The sequence below is a fragment of the Bactrocera oleae genome, chromosome 5, assembly GCF_042242935.1.
Source record: "Bactrocera oleae isolate idBacOlea1 chromosome 5, idBacOlea1, whole genome shotgun sequence".
NCBI lineage: Eukaryota > Metazoa > Arthropoda > Insecta > Diptera > Tephritidae > Bactrocera > Bactrocera oleae.
Window position 1 is genome coordinate 53,446,481 of NC_091539.1, and position 25,251 is coordinate 53,471,731.

The 25,251-nt window shown below is 30.9% G+C and overlaps 1 long non-coding RNA gene across 1 annotated transcript in view; it reads right to left on the bottom strand.

Moving 5' to 3' along the window:
- Positions 1–504: 504 nt before the first annotated feature.
- LOC118679786 (uncharacterized) overlaps positions 505–25,251 on the bottom strand; it is a 34,203-nt gene continuing 9,456 nt past the window's right edge. The window contains exon 2 of the long non-coding RNA XR_004975290.2: positions 505–816. This is a non-coding gene — a long non-coding RNA (uncharacterized lncRNA). The remainder of the gene's footprint in view (positions 817–25,251) is intronic.

Below are 25,251 nucleotides of genomic sequence, written 5' to 3' on the forward strand. Positions count from 1 at the left end.
CAAGCCTATCTAGGGGGAAACTTATTACCAAAGACAAACCCTGGCATTATTTCGTACTTGCTTACTTAGTCCATAGTTTGGTTTTTCTGTAAAATATATCCATAGTTACGTTATTTAATAATCTCGTTTATGACGACGTCATTGTCAGATGAGGTCAAGGGAATCGGTGCCCATTTTAGTTTCCAGGAGTTTTTGACCATGAACTGCTAGGAAGGAAACCAAACGGAGTGGTTATTTAGGACGATGGTAAGCTTACTAAGCAATATTTTTAAAAGAACTGTAAGTGAACTATGCCGAGCTCTCCTAATTTATATATTTTCCTACAGGCTTGATCAGTAAGTTAAACAATAAGGATTCATTTGAGGAATTCAGAGCTGCGGTTACTTCTTTGATGGTAGTTTTTAATATTTTTGGAAAGAATAATATTTGGTCAATAGTTTTAATGTTTATGTGTACTAATAAAGTTCGCCACAACTGCGTTTTGATATATACAATATTACTTACGCTATTCTTCAGTAATTGCCTTGAATTATGTATTAGCTTGCGCATACTTAATTCTAACAGGTAGCTATTTTATCTCAACCGACTGTCTGCTTTAATTCGACAATAACGGCTCTTTTACTTTGCGACATAAAAATGGAACGTCCCGGACAAAACACAGTAAGTATGTCGTGGGATTCAACTGTGATCAATTCTGCTCTAGATTTTTTACTCTAAAACGATATAGTATTTTCCGGCCCGCTGTGAAATTTCGTCTTGGATTTTAAGTTTTCCTACATAACCTTGAATTAGACGCACGAAATTTCATGTCCATCTCTGGAAGACATTAAAAACTCTTTTTAAATATATACAAATAAGAGTTTGAAATATAATGTTAGTATACCTAATAGTTTGTTTTAATATTTTGTTAATATTTAAGAGCTTTTTAATTGCATCACTTCCAAATTTTAACTAATAAATATGTAAAAGTTTCGCAAAACGAAACACTGTAAGCAAATAAAGTGCATATCTGTAAAACACATAGTTAGAAATAGCTTTATGTGCATTTTCAATATTCGTACACGAAAAATCAATAACAACGGCTTGGTGTTGAAAAAAAGCCGGGAAATCATATGACTATAAATTATTAGATGGGCAAACACAACCCTCTGTTATGCATTGAGTCAGTTATTTCGAATGTAAAAATACACAAAAGAACCGGCGCACATTTTATCCAAGCATGCGCACAATATGCCGGCCCAACCCGGCACATACAGCGTGTAGTGCAGTGTCCGCACCGGTCGCCATGTGGCCCAGCCCAAAGCAGCGAACCCGGCCGTTGCCAACGCATACACATGCAATTAGCAGACTGGTGCATACATACATATGGACATCTATACAAAGAACACAATGCGATGTTGCCACACTTCACATGGCTGGCAAGTGTAAGCGAAAATTCGAAAAGATTCGAACATAACAAATACTTTGGGGTTGTAACTGGTGTACAAGCGCCGAATGAGAGTCAAAAGGCAAATCAACGAAAAAAAAAACGGCTGGTGAACTGTGTTGATACTCGTACAAAGCTATAACCGCATTTCATTTTTATTCTTTTCTTTAGCAAGCAATTTGGTGCAGTTTTAGGCGCAATGCCATTGCTCATCGCTTTGTAAAAGTGCACCAACCGCATCGCCTGCGAGTTTTCACTTTTTATGAAGAAGGCAGCGCCAGCAACGGCGACTTACAAATAAATATCTTCTGGCTAAACTGGTCTCAAGTGTTGCGGTGGCAGCGTTATAATATTTTATGCAAATAAGTATATAAATAAACGTATGAGCAGCCATGCTGCATGAATGTACATACATATGTATGTATGAATGTAAGTTTTTAACTTATTGTGGGTGAGAGATTGTGATGACGGCCACGGTCTTTAATATTCTGGCATTTATTTGCCTTCATTTCCTGCGGTAACATATGTATGGCACCATAGTCGTCTTGGGTCCATTACTATTCTACAGAGGTACATAAATGAAACATACAATATTTATATATGATATATTATATATGTATATATAAATATCAGTGTGTAAATATGTATAAACAGCCTAGGTATAAAGTCAGCAGGTACACGATTATAGCGCATTTTTAGATATACTGTTTATACAGGTATACATACATACATGCACATACTCGTATGTATAAAGACATGCAGATATAGTTTCTGCAAATATATGGTAAGTTTGAACTTGAACTTCCTCTCCTCTATGCACTGTTTCACCTATGTATGTACATACTTACAACTGTGCGGATTCTCATTGAATGATTTCTCTCTTTATTTTCTTTGTTTTCCATACATATTTATGTATGTCGCTGTTGGAGGTTTCTTTTGGAATACACACCCAATTATGAGACTAGTAGCGAAATTACAACAAATAATATGTAGTTTTGTACGTTATAATCAAATAAGTAGGTACGAATATTGTGAACCATCCTTTGGCCGGCCATTGGCCTTTCTTATATTTGCATAGATATATGTACATACATACTGGTATGTTCATAAATTCAGGCGTAAGTGTATTTCTTCTTATGGTTAATCAAGCATATACATATAATAATAAATATAAAAGTATATAGTATATATATATATGCAAAGAGGGCAGGAAATCGAAATGGATATATGTATGCCCATACATATGTATGATTTGATTACTCACAATTTTTGCATGGCTTTAAATGAAGATCCACTTTTAAACCTTACATTTTAAGTTGTCTCACGCATATTATAAATATGAAACCTCTGATACCACGAGATCATAGCAGATTGGTCCGTTATCCGCTTTGCTACTGGTATATTTTAACCAGAAATATTGTGAATTTTGTTAAATATTTAAGTATGGTTGTGGAAGTACCTGTAGATGCCGAAAAAGTACTTTATCGCGGATTATTTTCGGAAAAATGAAAACGGTGCGCGTAAAATTGATATCTATAATATATATTATATTTAAAGCAATATTTAAAGAATAAAAAAACATAAGATCCTAACTATAATTTGTATCTGAAATCATAAAATTTATTTCGCTCGAGAGGATTTTGTATCCTAGATAGACTACGACCTTCAAGAAATTCGCACATTGAACATGAAAATTAGACTTAAAAAGACTATGTCTTGTTAAAAAATCGTCGAAATTTTTTTTTCTTTATGTCCTTAATCTATCTAGAATAGTTTTAAAGTTAAAGGTCGGCCGCCTCACCGCCAACCACTTTCAAGTGTGATATCTTCAACAAATTAAAAAAACAATTGAAAATTTCGCATTATTTTTTTTAGAGCATATACCTTGATATTTTGAACCGTCTTCGGGTACTTCCCCCTCAAACAAGTCTGGCCGAGAAAAGATGTGGGAACAAGTTTAATCTTACACCCTTCTTATGGTATACAGTAAAACCCGCTTAAGTACCCCTCTCTTAAGTACCGAGCTGGAATTTTTCGTGAGCCACTTAGCGGTGTTTACTATGTACATATATATCGATACATAAAAACTACATGGAGACCATTACACCGAATTTGCTGAAATTTTCAACACAGCTTAATAGGCACATGGGAAGTGTTTTGTAAGTTTATACTAATTAGATGAGACTGTAGTATATTTTTAAGGGAATTGTATTTATGATCCGATTTGTTTAAGAATCGAATGGATACTAGCTTTGTAATTAAATTCTCAGAGATCAAAAATCCACATTCACTATTTGGTTGCATTTTTGTATTATTTACTTTTTTCTCGCTGTAGTAAATTTGTACGAGAATTGTATTTATGGGCCTACATTCTACATTCGCAATTTCGTGAAAATTTTCGTTTTGTTTGAAAATTTCATATTATTGGATTTTTAAGAGTTTTTTCAGTATAAGATATTTTGCTCGGTTTACAATCGAGTAAGAAAAAAAATGTTTAGGCCAATTGCACAAAAACTTAATATAAAAATTTACAGAAAAAATCCAATAAAGATCTGCAGGTAACATAACGGCAAATTATTTCTGCCTTGAAAAATTTCTTCAAAAAGTCAAAGAGCTGTTCGGAGATCTCCATTTGCTGGATAACAACAAGATGCGCAAGAAAAGTACAAGCACTATGCATATAATTTATTTATAAGTCTAAACTTATAAAAAAATTAATTTAACCAATCCTACAATATGACTTGTTGTTTAAAAATTTGTCAGCAAACTTGCAGAAAAAAAATTTAATAATGCTGTGCAAAGTTATACAACTGTAGGTTATTATACATACTTCTATTTACATATGCACATGTACGTACATATGTAAACGAGTATATGCATTTACAAACTCAATTACTTTTTATAATTTTTCATATTTTTTACTTTTTATTCTCTTCCCACATACTTCGTACATTTAAATTATAAGTATTGCATGTGACTTGCATAAATAATTTATAACGCACATCCGTTGTCATGTTTATTTTTAAATCCTTAATAAGTAATGGTGGCACAGGTAGTTTTTAGAGGTCAATATTTTGGCTGCGAGTTTTAATATTATATTATATTTCATTATTGTACATAAAACAAACTTCCGAAAGATGGATATCCGTGCATGTTAACGAACTCTTAAGTACACAATTTAATTGGAAACTTATTCCAACGCACATCTTATTATCGGAAGAATTAAAATATATCGATGAAAAATAATTACTGTTATTACTATCACTACATATTTAGGACGGACCGTTTCTTTGTGTTTAGCATTAAGTTTTATAGAACAGTGGATGAGCTTATTATTAAAATAATAAGGAGTTTTTGCTCGGCATGGGTGACGGAGTCAAAATAAACTGTGGCTCTGCCAACAAATCATCAAAACTAAAGCGGTTTTCAACTATATTAAATTACATAATCCGAGATATTAGTTTGAAAGTAAATTAGCCAGAAAATTCCGAAAATTTGCTATGTGTCGTTACTACTGATAAAATTGCCAACTTCCAAAAATTCGGTAAATATTTATAAAGAATTTCGTAAAAAATTTAAATTTGGTTTTATGATTCCGTTTTTATTTTTTACGACCAAGTTAGTGTTTCAACTCTTTACTAAATTCTAGAAAAGAATATTAAAAAATATTTCAATTTTGAAAATACAAATAACTTAATATGTAGGTTAAATTTTTTGTAACTACTAACTTCGAACAAAACTTGTGAATATTTATAAATAACTGCAGCTATTTAAGACATTTTGAAAATTTAGGTAGCTTTTCTGAGATTGTGTGGTATGTGAATACGGCGCTGGTCTATACCTTTGTAGTAATTTTTATGATTATAAAATTTTATAATACATTTTTTTTTTTGAAAAACTATACTTCAACTCGAAATCGATTTTTCCGTAACGGTTGCATTATCAAACATCCGCTATTTAGGGAATTCACTTTACATTTGAAATCTAATACTTAAGCAAAATTTAATTAGAAACGGCTTATCGGTTTTTACTTAACTATAATTAAGTCACGGGATGGAATGCAGTTATATGCAGTTCATAACAAGTATGTAAATAAAATATTTATATATAATATATATCTACATATATGTACATATATCTGCATATAGTATATATAAATATTTGATTTTCTTTTCCAATGCATTTGTCACTTCCGAAGGAAGTCAATCGTAATTTATAACCCACACCATTTGCAACCATATAACATTCGATGCACAGATGATTCATCAAGTCTCCACCCCAGATGCATTTTATCACCCTTTTGATAGACAGCCAAAGAAAGAAAGTCATAAAAACAGGAGCGTCAAATACATAAACTCAAAGTAAAATTATGAGGGAAGGAAGCCATACTTCTGTTAATACAATTATACATAAATATATATGCATTTACAGTATGCGCTTATTAATGCAATAAAATTAAATGAAATCTAATAGAATTTAAGAGTGAGTCATTTTCAAGTGCATACTACCGTTATATCTATAGTTTGTATGTATCTGTATAAGTAAATTTTGAGTGGATAATTTATAATACTTTACATATTACATTAGTTTAACATTCTTAGGAGATAGAATTTAATGTAACAAAGTATTTTATAACAGAAAATAAAACAATAACAATAATACTCAAAGAAAAATATTAACTTGGGTTGCACCGCGGCTATAATACGCTTCACAGGTGCATTTCTTATAACATAAAAGGGTATAAAAAGATTTTTATCTTGATTTTGATCGGTCCGTTTATTTGGCAGCAGTTTGATCTTACAGTGGTCCGATCTGAAAATTTGTTCGGCAAGGTATATCCCTGTTCAGAATATAAAAAAAAATACAATAATAATAATAACTTTAAGTTAAAATTCTAACAAATGATGATCACTTACTTCAATGTCTGGTATTTAAAATGTTTAGTTTTATGATGTATTGATTAGATTTTATCAGAAGGAATATAGTAAGTTTTTTTTGTTGCTCATCGAAAATGCGATAAGAATTGGTTTTTAATACCCATATTAGTAAAACTATGTAAACAAAAATAAATTTCCTTTTATGGTAATGTTCAATGGCGCACAATAAAATCTAATTAACCATAAATAAACATGTATGAATGTATGCGCAAATGCGTGAGCTTAATATACTTGTATGTACATATATACATATTTCTACTCACACTTCATAATATAATAAATGCTCTTGATAATAAAGCGAATTGTGTGAATGTGAATGTGAATGGCCTCAAATTCAACGAAAATCCACACATCTTATACCATATGCATAATGTACATACATATGTATGCATTTATGTACATAAATACATAGTTACCATATATAATATAAAACCATACTATGATAAGCCTTTCCAGCTGATAACTCGAAAAGAATGTACTTCTTTGAAAACCAGAAGTCAAGCGACACCCTTTCATACGATTATCGAATCGCTGTGCTGTGAGTAAGTAATTTATGTATCCACATATGTAACATATACACATACTTGTGACTTTTGACAGTTATAAAGTCTAAATATATTTTACCATATGATGGGTTACCTCATATGCTTCACTATGATCACTTACATATCGTCACCTAAAATGTAAAATGACTAACATCACTTATCATAAGTTTATAATAGAAGGAAAAAACAATATAAAATAGAAACCACTCATAATGTAAATTTAATCGGACGATTCCATGACGATATACTGTAAAATAAAACAAACAGTTATTAATTTTGCAGTATTAACCTTAACTGTCGAATTTTCATTTTTTAAATTGGACTTGTATGTGTATATGTTACAATGCCACTAGTGCATGTATCGACTTGAAGCCTGAATTGTAGCAACACAATTCGAAAATTAAATTAATTCATAGTACAAGTTCTAGAAACTTTGTCCTTCGTCGACCTAATACGGAATATAATCTCCGATTCACAACAGAAACCATCAAACATGGTGGCGCGAAAATCATAGTATGGAGTAGGTTCAGCACAGTGGTGTAGATCCAATTTTCTGCGTCATGGATCAAGTGGCTTATGTCAAAATATTGGTAAGGTAATTTTACAATAAGCCTAATTAAATATACCAACCCAATAAGATAATGACCCTAAACATGCCTGCGAGTGCGCAAAGAAGTGGCGTAGGGTCAAAGCAGTTGAGGTTATACTCTGGTCTGAAAGATTTGTGGCAAGCAGTGAAAGGGTTTGGGCAGGAGTACATTTGACCGTTGCCGGGATCTCATAGACTCTTTGCTGTCTGTTACTCTGTTAAAAAAATCGATAATATTCAATGAAATATGAATTATTTTACTACATAAAATACTCCCTATTTTTATGTGGAACTAATTTCTAAGCTTATTTAATATACATTTTGATATAAAAATGTATTTATGGAATTGAAATATGAAGATGAATACATCTTTAATGAATGTTCACTCCTATTTCTTTTCCACAAAGTACTGTATGTATATTACAAGTATGTATGTTGGAAAATTAGAGTAAAACTAATTATATGTCGTTAAAAGCATTCTAAAGGGAAACTTTTAGCAATGTTTACAATGCAAAACCTCCAAAGCAAGCAAATGACGCTTGGTGTATTGGAATATAATAATATTTAATGTATGTAAATATAACACTTATTTATTTATCTACTTACAAAGGATGTTTTTGTTTGCTCAACTTATCATTTGACTAAAATAAATTCAGTGGCTTTAAAGTGGCATGCAATATGTTACAAAAAGTTAAAAATAAATAAACAATGTGATTTAGTTATCAGAACATAAGAATTATATATATTTTTATAAATACATTCATTTATCTAATAAAAGCGTATGATATACATTTTGCTGTTTCGTTGAAAAAAAAACCTAATTTTTTTTGCATCCGCTCATAAGCCTTATCAAAATTACAAAATAGCAGCACACTCAAATACATTTAAATAACGATTTATTAAAACTTGAAAATGTATAAAGCAACCACAAAACTAAGCCTAAAATTTAAGGATCGCAGCACTTCAACAAAAGACGTCTTATAATAATGCATTTTGTATAAAATAGTATGCACAAGTATACATTTTAATAAATGTTCTCAGTCACGCACGCATCACCCCCAAATACTACGCGGACTGACTCTCTTAACCCACCCATTTCAATGTGCATTTATTTTATTGCACATGTCGGCTATTTCATTGTCATTCCTATTTTATTGTTATTCCACGTATTAAATGTTAACCAAGGCTCTTGTTTTATTACTCATCGCTCAATTGACCTTTTCAGGACAATACTTGTATAGTGCAATACGATTCTACAATACATAAATACATATGTACATACATTCACACAAATATATAAAGATACACAACAAATCTCTTGGCTAAAATTAATTCTACTATGTATATTATAACTTTTCTTCCCCATCTATTATTTTCGGTTTTTATTTAAAGTGGGTAAAGTTGCCATATACCTAAATATATGTAATATAAACAAAAGTGCTCTATATATATTCTTATGTACCCAAAATAGATCGAGTTCCGAATGATAATTTTCGGAATTAATTTATTGTGATTTCTAGTTTTAAAGCTAAGCAAAGGTTTTGAATAAAAATAATGCCCTTTTATACGTATTTTAAGTTACCGCACTGTCCCAAAAAATCTTCACTTGTTGAAAACTAATTAAAAACTTTAGTGGTAGAGGTCTGTCTCATGTTATAATCATCACAATTACATTTTTTCACAAAATCATGTTATTTAAATAAAAATAACTTGAAATTATTTAATTCAAAATTAACATTGGTAACTGGCAACTCTACATATATAAAAATAGTTGTCTCCCAATTTTCTAAACACATGAAAACTAGGCAATGCAAAGTAAATGCACGGGTGTAAAATTTAAACCTCCCTCAATTTGATGAGGGTGACGCTATGCAAAAACAAAACATCATCCCTCACCAAAAACTACTATTTGCTAAATCCTACCCCAAAACTTATTAACTTTTACATGTCGAGATAAAGAAATTGCTGGAAAATAAAAAGGTCATTAGCCTGTTTTAGGAAGAATTGAAATTATTTCAGTGTGGTTATTAATGAAGATCGATTTTTATTCTGTTGTTAATTAAACTTAGTTAATTTAAATTAAAAGCGTGTATTTAAAACAACTATTGGACCAGAAACATAAGTCATAGTTTACAGATCCAGTAGTTACCTTTTTATATAATATAACTTATTGGGTACCTGAATGAGATACCACTATTCGTTTTTCTTTGAGAGTAAGGTTATACAAAATTTCGTTCTCGGTCATACCATATATTATGCTTGGTATTTATATTTCTAGTTAAAACAGGGTTTCAAAATACTTTTTATAATGATCAATGATCATATTTGTTTCAACGAAAGTTCCGTAAATCGCTTTTCTGGCATTTTTAAATTGCCAGTTTGATCTCCCTTATCAATTAGTAAAAAAAATTTCTGGCGATTTTTATGATGGAAAAAATAAATTTAGTTTTTTTATGGCAATTTTGTGTTTTAAATGGAACCACATCTACGAAGTTGTTAAAAATATTGCAGAAGTGTCTTGAAATATCTACTTTATCACGAACACAAGTATTTGAGTGGCACAAAGGTTGGGAAGTTTTCAAAAACTTGACTCATGCGAATCGTCCACCAACCTCTGTTAATGAGTTAAGTTAAGAAATAGTTCTTGAAAATCGTCGTGTGGCATCAAAAAGATAGCAGTGGATCTCAACATCTCTTATGGATTGACTCAACACATTTAGTTAATGTTTTGGGTATGAAACATGTCGCTACAAGATTATTGGAATAAGCCTATTTTGAAGGCGATAATATATAGTTATTTGTATTACAATATGTAAAAGTTTTGCGGGTCAGTACATTAACGATAATGATTATTTATTACTTTTTTTTATTAAGTTATTTTAGAAGAAAGTAATGCGCCACAGAACACAAAATCATTCATACTTATATTTGCTGAAATGATAATTTTTGTTTTATAATCATGTAAAATATTAATTACATTATTTATATGATTTTCGGTTAATTGCGCAAAAAATAAATTTAATTAGTTAATCGCTATAAAAATGTATTCACTTCAAATGGTAGAAAATAATACATTTTACAAAGAAGGTATTTAAATATTTCATTGCCATTGTTAACGTCATTGAAATGTTAACGTTTCGCATTTTAAAACTTTTAAATTAATTGCAGACAAAGTATATTGTATTTAGTTGCATATTCATGTATGCCATACATTTACATATGTATATATTCAAGTATGTACATTTGTATGAATGTACGCACAAGCACATAAAAGAGCTCGTGATGAACGTTTCTGTTTACGGTCTGTTTGGTCCAATGAAAGTGCACGCACCTTCAACCAAATTTATACTTTAATTGTTTTACAATATTTTTCTTACTATTTTTTGCACAATTTGCACGTTATCGCCCTCCGCCTTCCTTGCCGACATTGCGTTGAAATAACTAAGTAGGTAGATATTGTTTTGCTGCATCAGCTGCTTTCAACATATTTGGGATTTTCAAAGTCGAGTTTATCCACTATTCACTATTTACTTGTTTCTTTTTATTTTACTTGTTTGCATTTTTTAACACAACAAAAAATTGCTATACATCAATTTAACACATCACGGCCACCCACTTCGTGTGTAAAGTACGATCGAAAGTGCATCAATTTATCCACTTAGGCATTTATGATTTTATTAAGTGTAAAATTAATTACAATTAATCAAAGAAAAAATAATTTCTGGGTTTAGAGAAAAATATGCATTTTCCGTCTGTCGACGATTAATGATTCCGTTTGCCTCTAATTTTTTTCGTGAATTGATTTGCTGAAGACCAAGTTTAATTTATCTCTGCCTAATGTTCACATGCTTGCAAACAAATCAACACTACAGTGCACGCACGACACACACATTGTAGACCACATTGTAGACCAAGCTAATAGTTACAAGATATAAGTTCCGAAGATATTACAATTATGGAATTAGTAGCAAAGAAATTAGAAGACATAAGGGTCCAAATGATACCGACAATAGCTTTAATCAGCGGTCGGTATCAATCGTTACTGCAAAACTTATTCTGTATGGATTTGCGTTGTGCATGAAACTGGGTTGTGTACTGTTATAAAAATATATACAAGTTGATATTTACAAATTGAAATTAGTATTTCTTAAAATTTTTTAAAAGTTTTTATAAATCTTAAGTTTTTGAATTCTGAGAATGATAACTTGACTTTAACTTTAATGTCTAGAAATGATTTCACTCATATTTTTACTACCTACTACTATTTACCATAGTAGGCCATGCGTGTAAGAAGGCGCCTGCACCATAGTGTTAATAAATACTGCGTCAGCTGCAATTAATGTTATCACGCCAATTTAATACCTAGCGTGATCTAGCGCAATGGCGGATCCACGTGGGGGTTTTTTTACCCCAAAATCGGATATTTTAATTCAAAGTAATATCAAAAATATGTTGGATCCAAAAACGCATTCGTAATATAAAAAAATCGGTTGAAGTTGGCTAAACTAATGAATTTTCAATACCCACATTCTCTGTTTATACCATAAATATGTAGAAAACAAATGTATGACTTAGTATGATATATAAGATAACCGATATTTTTCATATTGCAAGAGGTTATACTTTTAAAAATATCATACAATAACCATTTAAAATCGATATCTCAAATAGTTTTTGAGTTACAGGTTTGCAAAGTGTAGCCGCTTATTTTTAAACGCGTTTATCTCAAAACTGCATTTATCCAATTTGTTTGAGTTTTTGCATGTTCTATATATCGTTCTCCATACAATAACCTATCAGCTTTTTGATTTGATCAAAAATCGAATGTCGACAGGCCAGAACCGACCAAATTATTGGGTAAAATTCCCCATTTTTAAAAGCTGCCATTTTTTTTCAGATTTTTTGTTTTCAACCATAGTTCAATGTACGGACAATACCTTCAAGCAGAGAATTTTTGTAGATTTCATCTACGGAGTAGGCCGGAATCCTTGCAGCAGTGAAGTTCCTTTTTTTAGCGCCATCAAAGATCACGTGTAAATCAAAATATATATAATTTTTCTGCTTCAAAAATTTTACTGTATGTTCCAAAAATATGTATAAATATATTCTCAAATTTTAAAACAATTGTCGCAGGTGCGTTGCATTGCGCGATCCGAACCTTTTTTTTGGTAATATATTTGCACGATTTGCAAACGTTGTTCCGGAGTAAGTCTGTTCATTACGAAATGGCAAACTGTGTATGATGCAATCACCGACGTTCCGCTCTTCCGTAATTACCGTCCGTATCAAACGAAATTTGTCAAAAGTTATGCCCATATTGACAACGTAAAATTCAACTGTTCCCTTTTGTTTTCATTTGAGCAATATTGCCCTTGCTCAATATGTATATATGGTTTTGAGCTTTTCAGTTATAATTTTTAATGATGTAAAAATCAAAACTATAATCCAACTATTAAAAATAATCTACCTATTTATAAATAATTGCATTCGACTCTGATTTTTAAATAGTTTAAGAATATTTCATATATATTCATGTTTATTTTTTAATTACTACAAAATATTGAGACTACAACCCTGTGTTGTAAGAAATCAAGCTGACTCGTTTCTACGGGAAAAAATCTAACTCTCGCGGATCTCCCACGGTACGGATGGTAGAATAGGTGGCTATTTACATTGCGCTCTCTCATAAGATAGGTCGTATCAGCTGGTATGTTCTACGGTTTTGCGTCGGCCACTACCTGAAGCATAAATCAAGTAACATCTGTCAAAAAGACCAACTCCGAAAAAAGTATTCAAAACCACACATCTGAAAAAAACACCCGTTACTACGTACTTTGACGTATTTAGTATTTAACTGCGTAAATGTTACATCAATTTGTTGCTATCCATACTGTAAAGACCAAAAAGAGACCTAGCTACATATATGGTCAGAGTTAAGTCAAACTATTTGTTTTCACACACATACATAAGTACGTACTAAAAAATATTTGAATGCCAATAACCCAAGCATAAATATTGTATATGTACGTACATATGTATATACAAAATCTCTGTATGTGTACAAAGATTTTTTTTTCAAAATAGCAAAACTAAATAAATTATTTTAAAAAACAATCACATTTTTACAAATTAAAAAAATATTCGCAGTTTTACAATTACTACAACAACAATTTTGTGTATAGTTGTATGTACTAATGTATATGTATGTATGTGTACACGATTTGAGTATGCGTGAGAACTGTAAATTAAAAATTAATGCGGTTAAATTTAATATAACTAAGCAGACATAAGATACCCAATAGTATGGTTGGATAAACTGAGTTCGTTTGTTTACTTGTAGATGCTTCGTTCAAGGCATACCCGTCCTATTACACACCCTGATTGTGAGCGTGATAAAGTATGAAATCACTCACGTGAGACGTTGCATCGTATTTTCTGCACTTAACTTTGTATTGTTTTACAATTTTTGTTAAAAATTCAAATACATATACATACATATGTATATGATTATGAGTATGCACAGAGAGTTACTGATGATGACGTATGTATATACCTTCACTTACAATAATAATTACTTACTACGTGAGCTTGTGTGTGTTTTGTCTATGTTTTGCATACTACAAAAACGATAAAGTTGTGCTTATTTGGTCAGCACAAATTTGTCACAAAGTGTCGGGCCACACCCTTTGACGATTGTCAATCATGACGCAGAAGGCACCGCTGACAACAATGGTAATAATGAAGTTGAGAAAACGACAACTGTGACGCCTTGATAAATCTTCGAGTGCCCAATTCACGGCTACAATGCACATAGTCATCGATAAGCAGGATTACATTGAGCATTATTTGTGGCTGTAGACTCATAAAACGTCAGCCACCAAATGGAATAACAAATGCTTTCACTGATTAAGCACAAATGTACTTACATATTATATGTCTATATGTATATAAAGGGGGTTTCAATAAGACCAAACCGATGTTGAAGTAAAATCAAAAATAAATATTACACAAACTCTTTTTATAGGTTCATATACGAGTGCATATGGTGTCTGATAAGTTTGCAATGACTTGCCACATATGCTGATCTGAGACTGGTATTTGTTCGTGGAAACTTAATTAATCCCCTATTATTATTATATAGAATAAAAAAAATGTAATCTCACTTGCCAGATTAAAAAATAAAATAAAAATGGTGATCCCACATAAATTCATTTTTAATATTTAATACCAATTACCGGGTTAAAAAATACAAATAAACAATTTTAGTCCCAAGCATATAATTAAGAATTTAAAAAAGATATTGTTAAAAAATTTACACGTACTTCATTCAAATTAAAAAATAATATTTTCAATTTTCAGTTTTTAAACCCAATTTTCAATTCCAAGATGGGGATTAAAAAATTAAAACCTAATTTTTAATATCAACATCGAGATTTTTTAGTTTATAAATTCGAAACCCTGGTTTTCAGTTAATTTTATTATGTAAATAAGATTTACGAGTTTTAGCAGCAATCGCTGTAAGAACAGCAACCCCAGAACGATCGTTTTCGCCTATACGAAGAATCATAAGTTATCTTAGGAACACGATAAAATAAGAGCGTCTTAATAGTTTTGCATCCTAGAACATTCACAAAATTAAAAATTTAACTGAAGATGAAATCCTTCAAGAATTTGCTAAAAATAATCGAAAATCGAATAAAAGTTTAATAAAACCGACAACAGTAGCGCTTATCGTATTAGATTGACCGCCGATAAATATGGGATATTTTCTATTTATATGTTGTAATTATTATTACTGGCTTTCGCGGAGACCCATTTAAATGAACTGATTTAATTGTACGTGTTTTACCTTAAGGATATGTGCATATTAAATGTAATCAAGCAATAAATGAAAATAAATACAGAATTTTGCTTTTCCCGACTTCCAAAGGGGTTAAAACCCGAAAACCTCACGGGGATACACACTGATAAAACAATAAAGTTATAATTGTTGTTCAATACAATTAAATAATCAGATTATGGTATATAGTTATTTTCAGTTAGATTGAAATTTTTTAAAAACTATATTTATTAATGACGTTTACATTTTTGCCGCTGCGTATTGCTAATGTATTCTTATAAGAAGAAGCGATTTCATGCCAAAAATATGTTAGGGGTGTTTGATTTTATTCTGACACTAAGCGGATCCACATCAAGGTATCCATCCACACATTTAGTTTACTAAGCAATAATTTTGTAGTAAAACTATTTAAAATAGTATTGAGTTCAGGGAAATACAAGTTCATATTTATCATTTTATATAATTCACAGCCTCCACTTACTTTTCTCCGTAAAAACAGTAACGGTTTTTAATATTTTTAATAAATTCAAGTCAAAATCTATTGAAATATTAGAAATAAAATAATTGTTGGATTTGACAAGAGACCGTGGTTAGTAACAACTTTTCAAGAAAGTAAAAGTAATCTTCCACAATAGTATATGTATGTAGATGTCTACAATTGTGTTTTTAATATAGTTATGTATAAACAACGGCTATGAGAATGTCATTGAAAGTGAAATTCAACAATAACATAGAAATCATAGTATAAAAAGATTACATGCGTACATATTTACAAATACACACTTTGGTGAATATGTGCAAAGAAGAAGAAAGCCCTTACAATACTATTGTTTGGGATGGATTAAAATGCATACATAAATGTATTCATTTAATGTATGTTTGTATGTATTACATGTAGGTTTGAATACTAAAAATTTACACACTAAAGATTTGTGTGTGAACGTTACGTTTGCTGTGCATATTTTATACAAGTGTGTCCGCTTAAGGAGCTGAAAGCTTTCCCAAAAGTGTTAGCACAGCCTTGAGCTGATGTGAAATGGATGTTAAAGTTCGTTGTTTAAGTCTTTTATTTTATACATTGCTCAATAAGTATGTCGTCTATAGCTGTAGTAAACAACGCATAAGCGTTGTCGCACTTTATGCTCTTTGCTTGTGGCAGCGGTTTTGTGTGTGTGTTTATACTTGTATTATATGCAGCAATGTATGTATGTATATGTGTGTACAAAATCGTGTTTTTATGGTCTATAAACAAAATGAAAATAAAAATTTGCATTTGCGAAAGTAGTGAGAAATCTTCGAAAAATCACAAACCGCTAAACAATTCTGCACACTACTTTTTCTTCAGTCGTCAACGACAACATTCTTATATTTGCATCTAAATATGTACATTTATACATACATTGATATACAAATGTAGGCATGTTCATACGAACGTATGTACGTATGTATGTCCGCCGGTAAACAGTTAGAGCGTAAAACGTTAAATCGTTAGTTTGCCAGTTAGTTTAACCAGTTTTGGTTTCAGACACAAAACACATTTGGCGAACGATATTTGTGTATGCAGGTCAGCAGGGGAACGCGCGTTCCATTGTCAGTTACAATTAATTCAAACAGACACACAACACAATGTGCTCATTCAACAAAAAACAAGAACAAAAACAAAAAAATCGTCAACAATAACCGAGTCAATAACATTTAAATAAGTTGAGTGGCAAAAGTCGAAACATTGTAAATATGTACAACAAAAAAAACAAAAAAGGAGATCAAATATTTGCAGCAGCCGCACAGGCACACAGTCATACATATGTATGTGTGAATGTAGTAGCTGGTGTAACAGGTGTAGTCGGCTTTGCGGTACAGTGAAGAATGTGACTGGTTGTGCGGCGGAGAAATGATAACATTGCACCGTATTCATAATGAGGAGAAAGGTGAAGCGTCTGATTTGGCTGTAAAGCAGCAAGCTAAATGAACTTACATATATTTGTACATAGATACATACACATGTGCATACAAGGCAGCGAATATGAAACTAACGAATGAGTGTCAAAGCTGATGGCCATGGCAATGGCCATGGCGAGGTTAGTTGGAAAAAGCTTGCATGCATATACATACTTATATATTTACTATGTACGTATGCTATGTTGTATTTTTGTGAAGTAGCACGACTTGAAATGCCATAGTTAGAGAAGCTGTGAATTAAACTTGTAATAAAAAGTAGCAAGTTTAGCAGAATGTGTTAATAACACGCAGGCAAGAAAGTATGAATTTACGGTTAATACATTGCTTGTTATGTGTATACACATATACCTACACAAATATATTTGTTTGTTACAGAAATATAGAGAAATAGCTAAATTTCCCGCTGTCATCATTTTTGCGAGAAGAAATATGTATATAGAAGAATATATAAATTTTTCGCGCAGAAAATAATCTTATGGCAATTTTTTGTTCGCAAGTAATTTTTAACTTTTACATGAGTTAAGAAACTTGGTAAGCTTTTCGCAAAATAAAATAAAAGTTTTTTTTTCGCTCAAGAAATGAAGAAACTCTTTTAAAATCCTTATTATCACTTTCTGATTAAATCGTTGTGTTTTATTTACGTATGCAATTTGCTAAAGCTGAGATCACCAATTTTTATTTCTCTTTAGAGAATTGGGTGTGATTAATTTCGTTCTCGAAATACAATAGTATATCTATAGAGAAGAAATTGGCCGAACTTAGTACGATTGAAAACTAAAAAACATATTTTTATAGCCTGAACAGCGTACATTAAGTTTACCACGAGGTTTGAAAAATCCAGGAGAAAACTTTCGAAACCCCATAAAGTAAATGGTATACATATATAAATGATTTAGCCACGTCCGTATGTCTGTCTATGGGTCTGTATATACGCAAACTAGCCCTTTTATTTTTGAGATATCGATCTGAAGTTATGCACACGTTGCACACGATATCGGTCTGAGAAGATATCTTCACGAAATTTGGTACGGATTATTGTTCAAAACAAAGCATATTGTTCTGATCTAACCACTATAGCATATAATTGCCATATAAACTGACCGATCAAATTCTAGATAAAGATCATTTTATACACTTTTATGCTATAGAAATGCACATGTGAAGGGTGAAAGGGTGCAGCCGAAGTTAATGTTTCTTCTTGTTTGATCAATTATGTTCCTAAACCATATCTTTTAAGCTTGTTGCGTTAGGAAATTCAGTAAAAAAAGGCCTTAATAAAGCATTCTCATATAATACACTTATTACGATCCAAGACAGAATATCTTTGCGAAATGAAGGTTGATATCATACCCATTACATTTCTCCAAATTATTTTCAAAACTAAAGAAAATAGTTAAAAACAGACGTTACCGTATTTAAATACTCCATACCTTTCGGATTTTTATTTGCTACCTATGAGATTTTCATATGGCCGCAGCTTAGAAGCACTTCCGTCAATACACTGAGGCGGTAGCAGTCACTGTCAGCGTCAATACGTGAGTATATATTAGTGTTTATTAGTCTTTTCGCGACTAGGCGATAGATATATAAACTTGTTGTGTATTAATATGAACAGACACACTTAAATACATTGTTGCATTATTCCATTGTTCATACTTTAATATGCATACCAAGCAACAGTGGAGATTGTTGAAAGATGGAGAGTGTGAAATGTACAAGTAAGCTATAAGCTCTTGCCATTCACTGGCAGTGTGATTGACAGTTAGATTCACATAGTAGAGAAGTGATGATTATATATGATAATGCACATACATACATATAATATACGTTAACAAGTATAAATATATTTCGATATATACTTTACAATTGTAGCACAATATGTGGGCAACTAAGACTACAGCGAGTGGGCTTTATAAAAGACTAACGGCTTCCTATTACTTTTAAATTAAGTAAATAAAACAAAAAAAATAAGAAAAAACGTTAACTTCGGCTTCTCATTATGATATAATATAGCTCACAGGGGCATTTCTTATAACATAAAAGGGTATAAAAAGAAATGTATCTTGATTTTGATCAGTCAGACAGCTATATACTATAGTAGCCTTATTTGAACAGTTTCTTTGGAGATTGTATCGTTACCTTGAACAATAATCCTTACTAAATTTTGTAAACATATCTCTTCAATCAAAAAAGTTTTCAATATAAGGACAAGTATTTGATTGTTCAGTTTGTATGGCAGCTATATGCCATAGTGGTCGGATATCGACGATTCAAAGAAATGAAAAGGACAAGGACAAAATCGATATCTCAAAAACCGAGGAGCTAGATCGCGTAGACATACATAGCTAAATCATGCTGAGCATATATGTATATGTATATATTCTATAGAGTGCCCGACATTTCCTTCGGGGTGTTAGGAACTTCGTGGCAAACTTAATATACCCTGTTCAGGGTATAATAACTTATAACGAGTATAATAATATAAAGAATTCAGAGTATATACTAAAAATTGTAGTGTACTGTGAAATGTGCAGATATTTTTTTTAATTCAGTAGCTATTTATTACATTTTGTATATAACTATTTTATTATTTTATGTACTTATATATGTATGTCTATGGATTATATGCTCAAAAAATCAAATTTTAATTTCCAAATCTCTGTTATCAAGCTCCCGCAACATATTGCATACGATTAGAATAATTTGGTCACCTTAAAATATGCAACATAAATGAAGGGTTATATTATGCATATGTATATGCCATTCAGTTTGCTTTGTCGGTACGTCCGTCATAGACTCGTAAGTTAAGTAAAAATTTATATATCTTTATGAATCATAGTGCATAGAATCAGACTATCAGAACATTCGTAAAGTTGCCGTGATCTAGCATTTTCATAGGTTTAATGTAAATATATTATAAACTTCGTCAACTACAACTATCTCAACCAAGCATTTGCATTTCACACAGCTTAATGCTTCTAAAACATTGCCTTTTTAAATAAAAACAAAATTATTTGAGTCGGCTATATTATATATTTATGCGGATCTCCGCTGTTCTTTTGGTTTACTTTGTGCTGTAAAGAGCAGTTAATATGTGAGATATTTTAAGATAGATAATATAGCTTATCATACTATGATACCATACTTTTCTCAACCCGTTAACTTTAGAGTGATTCTAATTATCATATCTCCTATAATAAGCTTAATTAAACTGGATCATTTTTTCACGTTTAATTATTAAATTAATAAATCTTTATATTTTTCATAATCTTGTAATATTATTTATTCCTTTTTAACAGTTTTGCTTTACTTAATTTAATACAAATTAAATACCTCTATGAGATAATCAACTGCTATCGCCCTAAACACGTCATTCTACTGTTATTTTCAACATACATATGTAAAGCTAAGAACAAAATTGTGTCATCATGGAAAAATTTGTTGTCTCGTTCTTTACACATTTGCATACACAAAGTGTTGCCATCTTTATTTAATTTAAAAAAATAGTATTTGGCTAACTGTTATATGTACGTATAATTAATTCTTAGATTCACTCAAGATTAAATTTGAACCGGACAGCTCCATATAATAAACCGGGCGCGCAAACCGAATGAATAAAATGTTTTTCCTAGATCGGTACAACCTTTTTTATGTTCGTGTGGAGTTTGATCTCCATGTGTCAATTAGTGTGTGTTTAGCAGCCCTTTGTTTACGACGCTAAAAGTTTGTCTGGAGATTTTTATATATTGGATCAATGGACTCACAGCGCGTTCCCTGAAGCGGTTTTTTCAGTTTCCGAAAAACACAAAACAGTCACAGGCAGCCAAAACTGGCGAATCTGGGAATATTTTCGAAATTGAGTTTTTACTAAATATGATAATTTTCTGAAGCCTAATATACTAGCTCAAAGAACTACAATTTTATTATATTTCCTACGATGTCTTATGGTGTCGATGATACTGTGGTTAATATAACAATTAACCTTATAAATATAACAATTAACCTATCTTAACATGTTCGAATTGTTATCACTATTTCATTGCTCTCTTTTGAAGAAACGTTTTTATGAGCTAATTAATATTTCAAAAGGAAATGGTATTCAACCATGGCAACACTAGCCTGAAATATTTATAACTGTTACAGCGATTTTCCAGTCGCTCCGACCCGCTTGTCATAAGTAATAACCATTGGCGTGTGTTAAACACATTAATGAGACTACCACTGTTATAAGTTCTACTTATTTTTGTGAATGAATTTTTCTAAAGTTGGCACGTGAGTGAATGATCGAGTTAGCGCTGTGAAACCATGGCATATTCACACGGCAAGATCAGTCAAATACTACCTATAGTGCATGTGTGAACCAACCTGTGTATGTATGTATAGAAGTTACACACAAATACATACATACATACGTATAGACAAACTTGCATACATGTTAATTAGGGCGGGAATAACAAGCTCACTGCATACATGTTCACAGCTGTCTAACGATTACTACAACGCTTGTTTAACGAGAGTTTGTTTTTAAATTATCTGATCGCTTGCCTTACTGTAGGAAAATATTCCCAAAGCAATTATGCAATTTCGTAGACATGTGATACTTTTTTTTTGGCACATATACATACAAACATATGGACGTACTTATACCATGAGACAAATTTTTTGTAGATGTAGCGGGTGATCGCATCCAATAATCAGAATGATGTCAAAATTTAAAATGTGTATGGCTATTCATGTAAGAAAACGTTATACTTATTGCGAACTTATAGAATTTCTAAGTAGAAACAAAGAGGGGGAGAGGAAACTAAATGCATTAAATAACTATAGTGTGTCCCTACTTTTTAGTCAAGTGTTTCTTCATCTACTTCTACTACTAGGTAATCAGTAAAGCACTTTTATCAAAATTGATATTCGTTAGTGCAACATTGCGCTTCGCGTTGATTTCAAACGTGAATCTTAATTTTATGATGAAAGACTTAGCAAAGCAAACTTGCCGTACATCGTATGTACATGTAAGAGAAATTCCAAAATTTTACACCTTTGAAAATAACGTACTAAATTTCTAAATCGATATTTCAAATAGTTTTTGAGTTACAGGCTTCTAAAGCTTAGTCGCTCAGTTCAATGTGCGGAATCACTGCAGCATTTTTTAATGATCGCGTGTAACTCGAAAAATATTTCACTTATATTATATATTCAAAAATTTTATTATTTGTTATTAAAATTGGTATAAAAATACCCTTAAAATTTTTAAATAATTGATACAGTAGTTTATTTTTCTTAAATTCGCAAAAATCGGCTTTTTAGGCTGTCACACTAGGTATGCCGCTCAATTGTTGCGAGAAACTAATATAATGTGCTGGATGATGATTTAAAATCAGTTTTACATAATTTTGAATGTAGCAGTTTCTGCCTTGATTAATCTGCTGGGACATCATATGTCAGCCCAGAGGAATGAACTATAACTGTAGATTGATGCTTTTAGAAGAGTGTGGGTACATTTATAAGTTTTAAACGGCTAACATATGGTGGAAGATTTAATCTAGAATCCAATCGACAATGCTCTAAGGAAATTATCAATAGTTATTTAAATCACTTTCAACAAACTTTTTTTTAAAAATGTAAGTATATGATTTAGAAAATTTTAATGAGATAATAAAAAATATTAGCGGAGTTTCTGATGGAATACTAATTAAGTCTGATAAATTAATATAAGCAGGATTGTGAATTAAACATTTTTTTTTTAAATTGTAAAAAAATTTTAATTTCCGAAATCGAATTTTAAAATAAAACATTTAATTTTTAGTCCGAGATGTTGCAATTTTCAATTTTTAATCCCGAGATCGTAATCAGAAATTCAGAAAATATTTTTTTAATTTAAAAATTGGAGTATAAAATAAAAAAAAATATTTTTCAAATTAAAGTCTGGATTGAAAAGAGATAAAAAGTACGATTTATACATTTCTAACTGAATCAATATACATATGTAAGTAAATGTAAATAAGACAAAGGGTGCTATACTTTGTTGATATTTTCTTAAAAATAAGTTTTCTTTTTCAAACGCAAAAAAAATTGTATTTAAAAACAATTTGAAAATTACTTTTAATTCAAATGTTAATTCCATATTTGCAATCTTGATTTTAAGATATTCATTTCTGCAAATTAAAATCCAAGAAATTACAGTTCGTGGCCGAAACTATGAAAATTGAAATCGGTAACGTTTTCTAAGGACGGATCAGTGAGCTTAATGACATATTATCAGGACAGAAAAGAACAATTCATTTCTTTTAATTTAGCTAACAGTGAACTCAGCACCAAAAATACTATACGTATGGAATATTAAAAGAATGTGAAAATCAAAAATAAAAACAAAATTATTGAAACTTATAAAACGTATAAAATATGTAAGTATGTAGGTACTTGCATATGTTTGCGCGCGTATGTGCTAAATTAGCAATTTCACTCTCATTCTCGTCTCACAGTTTTCGATGATGAAGTCATAGTAATTTAGAAACGAAATTCCATCATCAAAAACAAACGACACATACAATCAATCCTATATACATATGTGCATTTTTTAAGTTTTGTGGAATGCTAATAAAAAATATAAAGTCAACAAGTTGCAGGTTTTTGTTTTTTTGTTGCTGAAGATAACAATTAACAAGCACCCACGTCAACGCTGATATACATACCTACATATGTATGTTTTCTAGTGTCGCAGTATATACATACATTTCTACGCACATACACATACATATTTACATATCTATGTCTATCTTGATATATTTTTATTTAATGCCTAGAAGCACGTTATAGCCAAAGAGACGTTACTTAATTTAAAACGAAATACGTTTGTTTAATTCTTATATTTTTTTATTTATTTTTACATAAAAAGCTTAAATAATGCGTCACAACTATAATAACAAAGACAAAAAACACATCAACATGTGTGTAAGAGTGTCGATAGTTAAAAATATAAGTGCTTTTACGTTTGTATATGTTCTGGTTTTAAATGGGTATGCATATTTATATAATATATACTATAAAAGAGTGCTTTATACACATACAAATATGTGTGTACATCTGTATCTCTACTTATTGATATACATATGTATATTATATCCACTACCAAAATTTGACTTCAAAGATTTAAAGCGTTTTCTATGCAATTTATGTGTACATGTTTGGAGTTTCTGGCTTTCAAAGTTCGTTACTGTCCATTGGTTATTTGTGTATGTGTTAGTGTATGGATTTCTGTGTACATAAATAATGCTTTATATACTCGTATGTTTTCTGCACTTTTACGGTAAAAATCATTGTTGTTTTATGCGCCAATTTGTAGTTGTCATTGCTATAGCTGCCGTTACTATACATTTAGCAATCGATCGGCATTGAGTTTTCGCCCAAATTAAGCTAGCAACACGCTACAGATTTCCCCATTCAACCAACCGGCTTAATCGTATTTATGTATAAACTATGTACAGAGATGTATTAAATTGGTTTTCATTGTTGTTGTTTAATTCATCAACTTTGATCGTCGATCTCATATGTATACATGTATGTTTATTAAAATATATGTATAGTATGAGTTTGAAAATAAAAATACTTGTGACATGTTTGTCTGTCAGTTTGCCAATTAATTTAACGATTTTTGCCCTTAAATGGCAACACTTTCGTTTAAATGAGTATGTATGGATATATGCAAGTGCTCGGTATGCGTTATTTTTCAAATTTTTAGGTGCGGGATTTAATGCACATATTATAACATTTATGCATTGCGCACGAACATACATACATATAGTGATACACACACTCAATGAGAAATTTTCTAATTTGTAGGCACGCGAGCGAATGACAAATACGGTGTTATGCTGAAATTTTCAGTCAAACAAATAGATGGCTAAAGGTAAACAAAAATTGTACATACATCCATATACATTCACATATACACACTA